General features: G+C 39.6%; 1 protein-coding gene across 4 annotated transcripts in view; it reads right to left on the bottom strand.

The window, feature by feature from the left end:
• The window catches only part of Eps15 (epidermal growth factor receptor pathway substrate 15), a 110,331-nt gene that overhangs the window by 93,331 nt on the left and 1,017 nt on the right, over positions 1-15,983 (bottom strand). The window lies entirely within an intron of this gene.

Genomic DNA, 15,983 nt, shown 5'->3' with positions numbered 1-15,983 from the left:
CAGAAAAAACTATGAATTCACAATAAACCTATTCATCTATGATTAACTGACTTTTGACAATGACATTAAGATTATTTGACAAATGGTGCTGGGATACTGCACCACAAGCAAAAGATACCAACAAGCAAAAGAATGAAATTGGATCTTTCACATCCTATATTAAAAGTAACTCAAAGGACCAGAGAGACTGTTCAGTGGGTAAGGGTGCTTATCCCTAAACCTAACAACTTGAGTTCAATCCTTAGAGTCTATATGATGGAAAGAGAAAACTTACTCCCACAGGTTGTCCTTTGACCAACATCTACACATACACACACACACACACACACACACACATATATAAATGTAAAAAACAAAAACAAAAAACAACTCTTTTTTAAAAATTAGATAAAGAATGCAGCAATCAAGGAAACATATAAGACCTGAAACTCTTAAAAAAAAAAAAAAAAAAAATCACCCTCTTGGGTAGGTGTGGTGGTTCGTGCCTTTAATACCAACACTCAAGAGTCAGAACCAGAGGGATCTCTGTGAGTTTGAGACCAGCCTAGTCTACATAGTTACTGAGTTCCAGGACAGCCTGAGGTAAAACCTGCCTTTAAAAAGAAAAAAAAAATTACAAAACAATAAACAAAAAACTACAAAAGGTGTGTTGGGAACAAATCTTTATAATCTTGGACCTGGCAGAGGGTTCTTAGACTTCAAAAGTACAAGCAGAAAAGGAATGGCGGCACTCACTTGTAATGCTAGCTAGCCCTTAGGAGCTAAGGAGGACCAGAGGATCAAGAGCTGAAGGTCATCCTCAGCTACAAAGCAAGTTCAAGACGAGCCTGGGCTTAAGAGGCCTTGTTTCTAAAAAAGAAAAATAATGTGAATTTCTTACAGTATTTTATTGCTGTACAGAGACACCATGACCATGGCAACTCTTATCAATAAAAACATTTAGGGTTGGGGATTTAGCTCAGTGGTAGAGTGCTTGCCTAGGAAGTGCAAGGCCCTGGGTTCGATCCTCAGCTCTACAAAAAAAAAAAAAAAAAAAAAAAAAATTAATTGGCACTAGCTTACAGTTGCAGAGGGTCAGCCCATTATCATCAATCAGGATGAGTAGCATGGTGGCATGCAGGCAGATGTGGTGCTGGAGCTGAGTCCTACATCTTGACTCAGAGACAACAGGAAGTCCACTAACACACTGGGTAGTATCCTGAGCATATGAAACCTCAAAGCCCTTCCCCACAGTGACACACTTCCTTCAACAAGGCCACATTTCCTAATAGTGCCACCTCCTTTGGGGGCCATTTTCTTTCAAACCATCACAGTGACTGATACAGCACTTGGGATACCGAGGCAGGAGGATCGTGATTTTGATGTTTTTATTCACAATTTCAAACAATACCCACCCCAACCCCCGCATTTTTTGTTGTTGCTGTTGTTTTTTCAAGACAGGGTTTCTCTGTGTAGTTTTGGAGCCTGTCCTGGAACTCACTTTCTAGACCAAGCTGACTTCAAACTCACAGAGATGCTCTGCCTCCCAAGTGCTGGGATTAAAGGCATGTGGCACCACTGCCCAGCTCAGCGTGAGCACACACACACACACACACACACACACACACACACACACACACTTTTGTTTTAAAGACCATCTCAAAACAATGAAGTTTGTGAAGTTTTTGGTTTTTGAAGACAGGGTTTCTCTGTGTTGACTGTCCTAGAACTCACTCCATAGACCAGACTGGCCTTGAAGGTTTTATTGCAGGGATTTAGAGGAAGGGCCTACAAGAATATAAATCCTGACTACCTTAATCCATGAATACTTGATACTGCCAAACTTCACCGGTTAGGGAAAAATTAGTCATGAAAGCAGTGAGGATATAAAAGAAAAAACATGCCAAGCACAAAGACACAGCAGGACATTTTAAGAAATATGGCTCAAAGCAGAGTCAACAGAATCAGTTTTAAGCTGTTCTAGTACCAGATGGTCCAGAATCCACCCACAAGGCCACGCATGAAAGTATGCCAAGGGGAAAAACAGAAGAACAGAATGTAGAGAACCAATAAGAATGAGAGCAACATGAATTACATACAGAGAAGATGCAAACTGAAATATTTCAATCTTCCTCACACTAACATTTAATGCCATTTTCCAATGACAACTAAAATTTAATACACTATAAATGGCCTTTGTAACAAAAATAAATATGCTTGATTTATATCCTTTTAATCTAATCAGACTGTGTATGGCGGTGCATGCCTATGCACCAGGCCTCAGTAGGCTGAGGTAAGAGGACCAAGATTTCAAGTCAAGCCTGGGATAAAAACTAATAGAAAAACTGTGGACACATCAATCTTTTTGCTATTATTCTATATGTTTCGATTTTCTGTAATGAGGGAAGTAACTGTTTCCCCCCCCCCAGCCTAAACTCTTTATATTTACTCTTCTTGCCCAAAGTCCTCCAATACCTCTTCCCTCGCTATTGGCCATTCAGCTTTTTATCAGACTAATCAGGTGCCTTAGGCAGGCAAGGTAAAACAGCTACACATCTTTGCATAAATATTCTGCAACATGAACAAATACAACACATCTTTACACAGTAAAACAAATAACACATCTTTGCATAGTTAAATATTCCATAATAAATAAAAACCACCATCAATTAAACAAAGTACCCTAGATTAACCTTAGCCTCAGAATGAATTTCAAAAACAGCCCCAACCTTTCATTTGAAAGTATTATTTATATAATAAAGATAAATTTACTCTACCTCGCTCCTATTTTTTGTACAAAAGTCTCAAAGTTCACATTTATATAACAGAAAATCACAGAGCACTCCACAAGATATCTTAAACAGAAAACTATAGGAAGTCTAACGTAAAAATTTACTGAGAGCTACATGTATTGTGATGGTTATTCTTCCCTCCCATTCTCCAACCCCCCTGCCCAGAAAGGGTTTCTCTATGTGTAGCCCTGGCTGACCTCAAACTCAGAGACCCACCTGCCTCTGCCTCTGCCTCCTGAGTACTGAGATTAAAGGTGTGTGCCACCACTGCCAGCTATGATGGCTATTCTTGGTTGTCAACTTGACTATATCTAGAATTAATTAAAACCCAAATGACTGGGCAGACCTATGAGGATTTTTTATTATCATTATTATTACTAATTAAGTCACTTGAAGTAGGAAAACCCACTTCTAATCCAGATCCTTTTCTGGTGGGAAGATGCACCTTTAATCTGGGCCACACCTTCTGCTAGCAACCAACATAAAGAATATGAAAGAAGGAAGCTGGCTCTCCTTGTCTGGCTGCTCTTGCTCTCACTAGCAAGTCCATTCCTTCACCGGCATTGGAGCCTACATCCTTGGGATTCCAGCACATACTGAAGACCAGCTGAGACATCCAACCTCGTGGACTGAACAACCACTGGATTCTCGAGGGCCTTCCATTGGCAGACAGCCACTGTTGGATTAGCTGGACCATAGTCTATAAGCCATTCTAATAAACCCCTTTTCTGTGTTTTATATATATATATGGTTCTCAACCTTCCTAATACTGTGACCCTTTAACACAGTCCTCATGTTGGGGTGACCACCCAACCATAAAATTATTTTGTTCCTAATCCATAACTTTGCTACTGTTATGAATCATAATGTAAATATCTGACATGCTAGATATCTGATATGGAACCCACACACACACAAAGGGATGCAACCCAAAGGTTGAGAACCACTGCTCTAGAAAACCCTAACTAATACATTCATATCTTTTTTTCATTCATCAGTTCATTTTGTAGTCACAACATGCCTAAATGATCAACAGTTTATTTATACTATACAAATAAACAACTGAGGTAGAGATTAAAAAGAATGCCCAAGATCACAGAGCTGTTCAGGGGCAGTGTAGAGATACTGTTAGAAATATTATATATTATTCTGTCTCTGCTTCTGAATGTGATGGTACACTCCTTTAATCTCAGCACTCGGGAGGCAGGGCAGGCAAATCTCTGAGTTCCAAGCTGGCCTGGTCTACATAGTCAAAGGAAGTTCAAAAGTCTCAAAAACAACAACAACAAAAAAAAAAACCACACACACACACACACACACACACACACACACACACACCTACATTTAGGGCTAGGAAGGCTCAGCAGTTAAGAGCACTTGAGCACTTGTTGCTCTTACAGAGTATCCAAATTCAGTTCCCAACACCCACATGGTGGTTCATAAACATCTGTAACTTCAGTTCTAGGGAATCTGACACCCTTATCTGACCTCCACGGCCATAGGGCACACATGAACACACACTCGCAAACACACACACACACACACACACACACACACACACACACACACACGTACATGTAGGCAGCAAAAACACTTAGACACATATTTTTTTTTTAAAATATATAGATTTTGGATAGAAATAAACTTCAGTGGTACAGCACTTGCCTAGCACACATAAGACCCTGGAACTCTAGTTCCAGGAGCTCTGATGCCCTCTTTTGACATCCAGATGCACTAGGCACTATGCACATGGTGCACATTCACACATCCAGCAATGAAAGAAAAAAAAAATCTAGATCTGGCAAAAGCTCTGAGAAAAAGGCTATGAATTTTAAACACACAAAACTTAAATAGTTTACCAATAATAGTATTAACAATTTCAACCTTACACATAATTAAAGAAATGACAAACTGAAATGGTGAAATCTAATTTTTATGTCAAACTGACACTGGTTTAAAAAGTCTAATATACACATATATACTATATTGATAAAGCTATGGAAGAAATAGCATTCTTAAACAGTATTAGCAAGATACAGCATAAATATGCCCTTTGAGGGAGGGAGAGATGATGGCACAGAGGTTAAGAGCACTGGCTGCTGGCTGTTCTTCCAGAAGTCCTGAGTTCAATTCCCAGTGGCTCACAACCATCTATTATGAGATCTGGTGCCCTCTTCTGGCATCCAAGCATACATGCAGACAGAACACTGTATACATAATAAATAAATCTTTAAAAAAAAAAAAGAGCATTTGTTGCATTAGACCTAAGTTTGATTTCCCAGCATCCACATAGCAGCTCACAACTATTGATAACTCTAGTTCCAGGAGCTCTGATGCCCTCTTTTGACATCCAGAGGCACTAGGCACTATGTACATGGTGCACATTCACACATGCAAGTAAAACACTCATATATGAAAAATAAATCTAAAAAAAAAAAGAAAACATTTAAACCAGAGAGGAGGATCTGTGGTTGGTATGTAAAATGAATAAAAAAAATTTCTTAATAAAAAAAATTTAAACCATTTGACCTAATAATTACATTCACCAAAAACTAACTTATGCAACTAAGGCACAATAATATGTAAAATATTTGCTGCAATGCTACTATAAAAGACTAAAACAACAGATATACCCATCATTAGGTTGACTAAGTTAATTAAACTGAGAATATCCATACACAGGATTACCCTGAAATATTTTAAATATGCACTAACATAGAACTTCCTACATCAGACGAACTAAAATTAATAGTAAAGTTGTAAAATAGTAGCATATCAAAACGTTTTTTTTTAAAAGCACAATCAGAGAAAGAAAAAGATCACTATAGAAAATACACACAGGACTAGCTGCTTCTGGGAAATGGACAAAGGGCCTAGAGCAGGCAGTAAACTAGAATTAATTGTATTACTTTTTCAGACCTAGATTCATGTTCCCATTTATTTCTGAAGATAAAACTTACATCCCACACTATGAATGTATCCTCTAATTTGAAGTGATAACAGCCTGACTCACTGGTTATTAAAAAAGATCAAATGGAAGAATATAAAATACCTTGTAAATTATAAAGAACACAAAATTATAAATTACTCTTCTAACTGAATTCTCCAAACCAATTATAATTATCATCATTTCTCTGATCAATTTCTCTAAACACAAAGATTAGATTATCTAAAATTAAATCCACCAGATGTGACAGTGTATGCCTAGTATGTACAAGGCTCTGAGTTGGATTCTTAGTAATACACACAAACACAACTGTGTAAACTAGATTAATTTAAATTTTTTTTAAAGAACTCTAAAGGGTGGGAGGTGTGGTTCAGTGTTAGAGCACTTGTCTAGAATGCTCAGGCTCTGGGTTTAATCTCCAGCATTTAAAAAGAAATTTCATTCTTATACTAAGGACACCAGGATGTGAGGCAGTTGGTATTGTGGCTCTACTGTGGCATAAAAACAGGTGTAGTAGCACAAGATCCCACAACTGAGAGGTGGAGACAGGAGGATCAGAAGTTCAAGATTATCCTCAGCTACAACACAAATTCTGGCCAGGCGGTGGTGGCACATGCCTATAATCCCAGCACTCGGGAGGCAGAGGCAGGCAGATCTCTGTGAGTTCGAGGCCAGCCTGGTCTCCAAAGTGAGTCCTAGGAAAGGCCCAAAGCTACACAGAGACACCCTGTCTCGAAAAAAAACTTAAAAAATAAAAAAATAAAAAAAGACCATTTATGGGCTGGAGAGATGGCTCAGAGGTTAAGAGTACTGACTGCTCTTCCAGAGGTCCTGAGTTCAATTCCCAGCAACCACATGGTGGCTTACAACCATCTGTAATGAGATCTGGTGCCCTCTTCTGGCCTGCAGTCACATATGCTGTATACATAATAAATAAATAAATCTTTAAAAAAACAACACCACAAGTTCTGGACCAACATGGAATAAACAGGGGCCATCAAGAGGATGGGAAGAGACAGAAAAGAAAAGAAATCTAAATGCAAGTGCAATCTTAGAATATAGTTTTACTTTGTTATTGATGTCAATTTAAAGGAGTAAATTTTCAAGTGTCATATAAAAATGCTAAATCAGTTGCTAACAGAAGGAATACATGCTCACTATTAAAGGTGAGCTACAATTAATGCTATTATAAAATCCTAAGTGTTTTTTCTTCCAGTCTTTCTTCTGTATATGTTTAACTAAAATCACTTTTCTGAATTTAATTTTCCACTTATGCATCCAAATTATAAAGTTTTTCAGACTATTTAAACCTTCTAATAACTAAGATAACTTGTTTTTTTGTTTTTTTTTTAAACCACTGTATGAGACTGTGTCAGCACACACACCAGTGTGTAAGTCAGAACACAATTTGCATTAGTCAGTCTTTCCTTCCACCATGTGGGTTCTGGGAATCAAATCCAAGATTATCAGGCTTAACAGCAAGGGCCTTTACCTACACTGAACCCCCACTAACCCCTAAAGATAATTTTTAAATGAAGGCACATTTTGTTAGTGAGAATTAAAATGATTTAAAATGAAATTCTATCATATGGGTTTGTCTAATTAACATTTTCTTTTCTTTTATTATATTCTACCAATTCTCAAAAAAATTAGAATCGCTGCGAAACTATTTTTCTGCTTTTGTTTCCAGAGTTACAATGTTATTCAAACCCAAATTCACAAAGAAGTTTTTATATTTCTTTGGAATGCAAGTAAAATGCCATAATGAACATTTAAAATGAGGTGACTGGAGACAGTATACGAGCCTGTTACTAACATTAGCTCGTAAACAAATGAAAATAAAGGAATGCACTCTTAATTGTCCCTGAGACATTACTGGACAAACCCAACTGCTCTTAATTTTAACTAACCCAATCCTTCCCAAGTGCTGAACATTCTGAAACATTTTAACAAAGACTAGTTAGTTGTCTCTCGAGTAAGCAGAGATTTCCTGAGTATACTAAATATACTCAATATAAAAAATATAATAGGTTAAAAAAAAAAGGGAAAAAATCATCATTGCACCTTTCCCATAATATAAACTCAAATCTGCCATGTTGAGTAAAATATTCCTTTTCTGATTGTGAAAACAGGTTGTAATTCTCAAACTCTACCCTGTATTTATTGTCATAATTATTAAATTGAACCAATAAATTGATATGTTTACTAGTACATGTGGTAAGTTTGTTTTCAGCCCTATAGGCTTCTTTGTAGTCCTGGTTGTCCTGGATCTCACTCTGTAGACCAGGCTGGCCTCAAACTCACAGAGATCTGCCTGGCTCTGCCTCTGAGTGCTGGGATTAAAGGCACTGAGCCACCACTGCCCAACTACACATTCTGGTTTTTTATGAAATTAAAAATAAACTCAAGGGGTTGGGGATTTAGCACAGTGGTAGAGCGCTTGCCTAGCAAGTGCAAGGCCCTGGGTTCGATCCTCAGCTCCAAAGAAAAGAAAAAGAAAAAGAAAAAAAAATAAACTTAAAATGACACACATACACCTGTAATATCAGCAAGAGACTGACACAGGAACTCCAAGACCATCTTGGACTACAAAGAGAGATCAAATCTCAAAATAAATGAATAGATAAATAAGTACCAGAAATTGAAGTTATTGGAGATGGTCCCCTCCAATTTCCAAATTTTTTGTAACAAAATTTTATCATTCTTAAAATTAAAAACTACATATCCCAGCATTCTAAAAAGCTGAAGCAGAAAGATTACAAAATCCAGGTCAGTCTAGAAAACACACAGAAACCCTTTCTCAAATAAAGCGTTCTTATACTACTTACTGCATTTGGGGCTTCTGGGTTTGATGAGGGATTGTTGTTGTTTGTGGTTGGGTTTTGGCTCAAGACAGGGTTTTTCGTGTAACCCAGACTAACTGTGAACTTGCCGTGTAACCAAGAACGACCTTGAGAGCCTGATCTCCCTTCTGCCACCGCTCTGAGCACTTAAAGTTACAGATGTACACCAACACACTCAGTCTCTGTTCTGTTTCGTGTTTTAAAATAGCGTTCTACTATGCTTCTAAGACTTGTCTAGAACTTACTATGTAGCCAAGGCTAGTCCCAAACACATGATTCTCCAGTCTTAGCCTGCCAGAGTACGGATTGGTTTTAGGTCATACAGTAGGTTTTTGGTTTGTTTTCTAAGAAACAATTTATAAGTCCTTCTGGTTTAAAGTACCTGCTGAAAGCCTGAGGACCTGAATTTGATCCCTAGAAGCACATAGTAGGAGAGAACCAATTCCTCAAAATTGAGATATACAGGCATCAAACTTGAACACAGAGAAAATAAATACTTTAAAAAAATTATTATAAAAATTCAATCCTGGCTGGGTGGAGACACACACCTTTATCAATCCCTGTACCCAGGAGGCAGAGACAGGAGACTCTCTCTATGCTGGAGGCCATCCTGGTCTATGTAAGCTCAGGGCCAGCCAGTACTTCACAGTGAGAACCTGTTAAACAACAAAGCTGGACCATGGGTTTAGCTCAGTGGTAGAACACTGGACCCAACAAGCACACAAAGCCCTAAACCTCTAAAAAAAAAAACCAAAAAAAACCACTCCATATACCAAGATAAGAAAACTTCAATTTAATCTGAATAATAAGTATTTAAGATAGTAATTATACCATATTTTGATAAAAATAAAAAGCTCATAATGGAGTGATGATATTACAATACACCCACAACCATATCCAGATACCAACAAAAGCACTCAAGATTTCCAAGTCTCAGATTCCTTCCTCAAGAAACTTACTACTGGGCTGGGCATTTTTAATCCCAACACCCAGGAGGCAAAGACAGGCAGATCTCTGAGTTTGAGGCCAGCCTGGTCTACACAGCAAGTTCCAGACCAGCAAGAGCTACATAGTGAGACTCTGTCTAAAGAAGAAAAAAGAAACCACCCAACTAAAACAACAAAGCAGAAAACTGAAAAAGTTTTTTTAAAGACATGCATCAGACATGCTATACATCTAGTACACATGAAACGCCTTTAGTTTCATGCATCTTAGTTCCAATCTCAGATCTCAGTCAGGAATTGTATGTGCCTGTTCTTTCAGCACCTGGGAGGCTGAGGCAACAAAGATCTAGGGTTCAAGGCCAACCTTGGTATAGAGCCACAGTTAGGGGCTAAGTAACAACCAAACCACCCACCCACCACCAACAAAAACTTAGCTCTACCAACTACTTCATGCCTGACATAAGTTACTTCCCCCATTTGTAAAATGAATTATTAACTGAAGTACCACTTCTGTCAAATAGGAAAAAAGCAAAAGGAGCTAAGAGTAGTATTAGTAGGAATAGGAATTAGAGAAAGAAATGGGGGGCTGGAGAGACAGCTCAGAGGTTAAGAGCACTGGCTGCTCTTCCAGAGGTCCTGAGTTAAAGTCCCAGCAACCATATGGTGGCTCACAGCCATCTATAATGAGATCTGGTGCCCTCTTCTGGCGTGCAAGGATACATGAAGGCAGAATGTTGTATATATAATAAACAAGTAAATTAAAAAAAAAAAAAAAGAAATGGACAGTTGAAAAAAAATTTGCTTTGTTTTGTTTTGTTTTAAAGATTTATTTATTTATTATGTATACAGAAGAGGGCGCCAGATGTGGTTGCTGGGAATTGAACTCTGGACCTCTGGAAGTCAGTGCTCTTAACCACTGAGCCATCTCTCCAGCCCTTGTCTTGTTTTTTAAACAGCATCTCTACTACGTAATCCAGGCCCACCCCAACTCCAGAGTTCTGCCTGCCTCTGCCTCCAGGGTACTAGGATTCAAAGCAAGAAAAACTTTAAAAAGTTGTACTAGCTAGTTTTATATCAATTTGATACAAGCTACAGTCATCTCAGAGGGGGGAACCTCAACCAAGAACATGCCTCCATAAAATCTGGCTGCAGGTAAGCCTACAGGGCATTTTCTTAATTAGTATTGATGAGGGGGAGGGGGCCCAATGTGGGTGGGGTCACTCTTGGGCAGGTGGTCCTGGGTTTTATCAGAAAGCAGGCTGAGCAAGCCAGTAAGCATCACTCCTCCATGGCCTCTGCATGAGCTCCTGCCTCCAGGATCCTGCCCTGTTCTTTGGAAGTGTAAACCAAATAAACCCCTTCCTTCCCAACTGGTTTTAGGTCATGGTCTTTCATCACAGCAATAGTAACTCTTAACTAGGACAGAATTTACTAGGCCAGGTATAGTGCACACCTTTATTCCCAGCATTTGGGAGTCTGTACCAGACTGAGCTCTGTTAGATGCAGACCAGCAGGGAGGGGGTGTAATGTACATAGCGAGAGACAATGAGCAAATACCCAAAAATATCCAGCAGTAGCATTCATAAGGCTCTGGGTTTGCTACAAAGTGCTCAAAAAGAAAGGAAGGAAAGTGTTACCTGTCTTTTCTATAATCTACCAAAAAAAAAAAAAAAAAAAAAAAAAAGCAAAAACCAGATCTTTCTCACTCAAGTTTTCCCCTTTGCCCTAAACTGTTTTTTAATTTCATATATGTACCCCACCCTCCCAACTGGGCCACCTTTTTTTTCTCCAACCCCACCCAGTCCAGTTCCTCCCCTCAAACTCATGGCCTCTTCTTATTACTACACACACACAAATATAAATGAATAGATATGTAAATAACAACCTGCTGAGTATGGCTCAGACATATGTTTTTCGGGCTGGTGACTTGGTATTAGATAACCTAGGTTCATCCCTAGGAGACTAATTCTCCCTCTCTCTGCACTAACTGCCTATAGCTCTTCATCTAGGACTATTTTGTTTTTTTCAGACAGAAGCTCTCTGTAGCCTGGGCTGACTTGCAGTTTACTTTGTTGCCATTCTGGCCTCAAATTCACAATAATCCTGTCTCAGATTCTCCCTTGCTGGGATTAGCCTGAGCCATCATGTTACTATTTGAATTTCTCATCAAGAAAAAAGAAAAGTGAAAATTGAAAGGAGAAACAAGGCTGTGCCTACTAACTACTACTGTGGGAAAACCAACACATCATTGGGTGGTATGATTTACAAAACGGAGTGTTAGAGCTGGAAAAGTATGTAATAATGTTCAAACTCCCCTATTAAAATTTAAGCGTTACATTTTTTACCTTTAAGCTTCAAAAATTATCGTTTTGTTATTTGGGGTTTTTTCTCTTTTTTGGGGGACTGGCCACCCAGCTCCCAAATAAATTCACACACGGAGGATTAGTCTTACTTGTGAATGCCCGGCCTTATCCTGGCTTAGCTTCTAGCCAGCTTTCCTTAACTTATCCTGTCTACCTTTTGCCCCTGGGCTTTTCCGTTCTCTTACTTCTGTGCATCTTACTCTGTGACCTGCTGTGTAGCTGGGTGGCTAGCGCCTGAAGTAGTCCTCCTCCTCCTCGCAGTTCCTCCTTCTATATATATCCTCTCTGCCTGCCAGCCCTGCCCATCCTTTCTCCTGCCTTGCTATTGGTTCTTTATTAGACCATCAGGACTTTTAGAAAGGCACACTAACACAGCTTCACAGAGTTAAACAAATGAACATAAACAAAAGTGACACACCTTAAAATAATATTCTACAACATTTTTTTGTTAGTATAGTCTAAGATTGTAATTTTTGGCAGATAACAAATGTTCAACATTATTTGTTACATAATTTTTAATCCACTTATTTTATGTGTATGAGTGTTTTCCCTACAAGTATATCTGCACCTCTTAAGTGCAGTGCCTGGGGAGATCAGGAGATGGGATCGCACTCCCAGGAACTAGATTTATAGAGGGCTGTTAACTACCATATGGGTGCTGGGAATTGAACCAGGTTCTCCTAGAAGAGCAGCCAGTGCTCCTAACCAACGTGAATCCATTTTCAAGGCTAAGAGAGCAGACACAGGTTTTACTCAATGCAGTATCTATTGGCAAAGCTTAAAATAACACTCATTTTCTTAACCTAGTATTCTATCATCTCTAGAAGGCAAAACTTAATTCCAATCTTTTGGTAAAGAGAGGAATGTTTGGCAGGCATTCAAAAGGGAAGGGAAGCATAAACTAAAACATTTTTCACATTTTTCTCCAATATTTTTGTTTAAGTGATAAGGGCCAAAAAGCTAAAAAGCCAACCCTAATTCAGTGTTGGCTAATTACACCTAATATTTTAAAAATTTGCAGAAGACAAGCTTAGCATATTCACTTAACCCTAGCACCTGAGAAGCTGAGGCAAGCTGATCTCTGGTAAATCCAGACCATCTCAGTCTACAGAGAACTCCAAGTTCTAGGACAGCCAGGGCTAGAGACCCTGTCTCAAACACACACACATACACACATATACACACACACACACACACACACACACACACACACACACGCTTGCTCACTGAACGAGTAAATATAAATGGAGTGAACCTACTTCAAATTGATCATCTAGTTGCCAGAGACAGAAACTAGCACCTGGTTAATCTTTGTAACTGTCAAAGAGCCATTCAACACTCTCACACAGACACAGAGTTATCAATCACTTTCTTCCAAATGAACAACTGGGGAAAGAGATGAGTTTTAAAATGTCCTTTTCTGGGACCAGTGGCACATGTCCAGAATGCCAGCTTCTTGGGAGATTTGGTGCCGAAGGATCACTTAAATCTAAGAACCTGGGCCAGATGAGCAACATAGCCAGTCACTGCCTACCCTCCACAACACCTCCGCCCTGAAGAATCTCACTTGAGTTCACTTGTCTGATTCCGTTAGAAGAGTAGAAAAGAGAAATGGAAGGTAACATAAATAGATCAATAATGAATATGAAACCAAGCTACACCACTATCTGACTTGACTTAGTTTAAGCGGTTAAAAAAAATTTTTTTAATAAAAAATTTGAGGAACTGAGAAAATGGCTCAGTAGGCAAAAACATTATGTAAGCATAAAAACCAGAATTCAAATCCCAAGTACCCACATAAAAAGCCCAGCATAGCTGAGCATGCCTGTAACCCAAGCACCAGAGAGCCAGAGCAAGCAGATCTCAAGAACCCACTGGCTAGCTGGCCCCTCTAACCAAAATGCCAAGCTCTCATTCACTGAGAGACCTGCCTCAAGGAAGCAAGGCAGAAAGTGATACAGGAAGACACCCGACATCCTCCTTTGGTCTCGGCATGCACTCCAACAGACATATGCACCTGCACACTCACACTCACACACACACACACACACACACACACACACACACATTTTTTTTCAGACAGTCTCATTGCATTGCCTTGGTTTAACTCTATGCTATGTAGCTCACACTAGTCTCAAACCATCAGTATTCCTTCTGGCCCCAACTCACAAGTAATGGGATTACAAGTATGTGCCAGCAGACCCAATTAATTTAACTTAAAAAACTTAACAGAGGTAGCTATAACTCTTATGAATTGGGGGCCTACCTGGTCTAGAGTTCCAGGCACCCAAGGCTACATAGTGCTACACACACACACACACACACACACACACACACACACACACACACACAAACTAGGGGCTGCAGAGATGGCTCAGCTCAGGTTAAGAGCACTTGTTGCTCTTGTAGAGAACCCAGATTCGGTTCCCAGCACTCATGTAGTAGTTCATCCACAACTCTAGTTCCAGAGGATTTGACACTCTTCTGAACAGGCATGCATGTGCCAATATATACACATATCCATGCAAGCAAAACACTCATACACATTAATTAAATCTAAAAACCACAAGTTTACTAAATTTTAAAAGAAGATGGAAATATTTAAAAACAGGTTTCCTGTGCCTTTGCAATATAATCTCACTGCATCTTGGTATTGTAATATCAAAATATTCTAAATAGACTTATTTGACTTAGCAATATAAATTCAAATGTGAGATACTAAAGACAATTCCCCTTACTGATTCAGCATTCACTCTGGATACACATTAACACCTAAACACAGCCCCTCGAGAACATATGTGAATTATCAAGTGACTATAAAAGGGCCGGAAGCGAACTTCCAGACAGGAGTGACAGTAATCAAAAACTAGAAACAGTCCCATCCACGGAGGAAATAAGGCAGGCACACAACCAGGAAGCAGTTCTACAGAGGTCTTTGCGGCGGGAACAAACTCTCTAAGAGAGGGGAAACTGCCAGAATTAGCCAACAGAGTCAGAATACACCAGACTGCCAACAGGGATCATGTTTAAGGCAGGTCGCTAACTAGACCCAGAAAGTCAACACCCCAAAAGTCAATGTTTCCATTCCTCAAATGTGAGTTTCAGAGGGACCATTCCAAACAGATTCATGACAAGAAGACCAGCTAAAGGCTCCATCTTCAAAATGCTTCTCTGGCCGGGCGGTGGTGGCGCAAGCCTGTAATCCCAGCACTCGGGAGGCAGAGGCAGGTGGATCTCTGTGAGTTCGAGGCCAGCCTGGTCTACAGAGCGAGATCTGGGACAGCCTCCAAAGCTACACATAGAAACCCTGTCTCGAAAAACCAAAAAAAAAAAGAAAAAAAAAAAAAGAAAATGCTTCCCTGTTAACATGATGGCCCAGGGGAAATAAATTTGGAAATGTAAAGTGAAGTTTACGAGGCTATTCCTGTAGACCGAAACTCTTTTACCTGAAGAGATGTATGTGTGTATGTGTGTCTGAGAAAGAGGGGGTGGGGGGACAGACATACTGTATATATAAAATCACTTTGCTGGGGATATGGCTTAGTTGGTAGAATGCCTGCCTAGCCGGCATGAAGCCCTAAGTGTGATTCTCGGCAATAAATAAATAGTATTGTGGTCCAGCCCCAAATCCCAGCACTTGGGAAGATGGAGACAGAATGATCCCAAGTTCAAGGTCATTCTTGACTACATAGTGAGTTCAAGGCCAGCCTGGTCTACATAAAACCCTGTTTCAGAAATAAGTAAGTAAATAAAAATCTCCATCCTGGTTCCTGGGGGAAATACTTTTTTCTCTATTCTCAAAATGCTAGGGGGGTTAAAAACCCACCTCAAGACCTCTTTATGATAACACAGAAAGTCTACTGTTCAAACACATGCCCTACCTTAAGTGTAAAGCTTTAGCTTAAGTACGGGCAAATCTAGGCCAGGAGACAAGATGGCAGAGTGCTATCACTGGGCAGGCTCTCCGGCTGAGGGGGGCACAGCCACCAGCTCTGCGGAGGGCACACTTCTGGACAGTGAAGACGGATTTCCGCAGTGGCAGGTGTGCGGCACCTCATCCTCCTGGACGTCGTGAGATGACTGCTCCAGGGTTTTAAAGAACGGGAGAACTCTGG

Source organism: Onychomys torridus, chromosome 2 (assembly GCF_903995425.1).
Source record: "Onychomys torridus chromosome 2, mOncTor1.1, whole genome shotgun sequence".
NCBI classification, from domain to species: Eukaryota; Metazoa; Chordata; class Mammalia; order Rodentia; family Cricetidae; genus Onychomys; species Onychomys torridus.
Note: the sequence above shows the minus strand (reverse complement) of the source record. Positions and strands in the feature narration are given on the sequence as shown.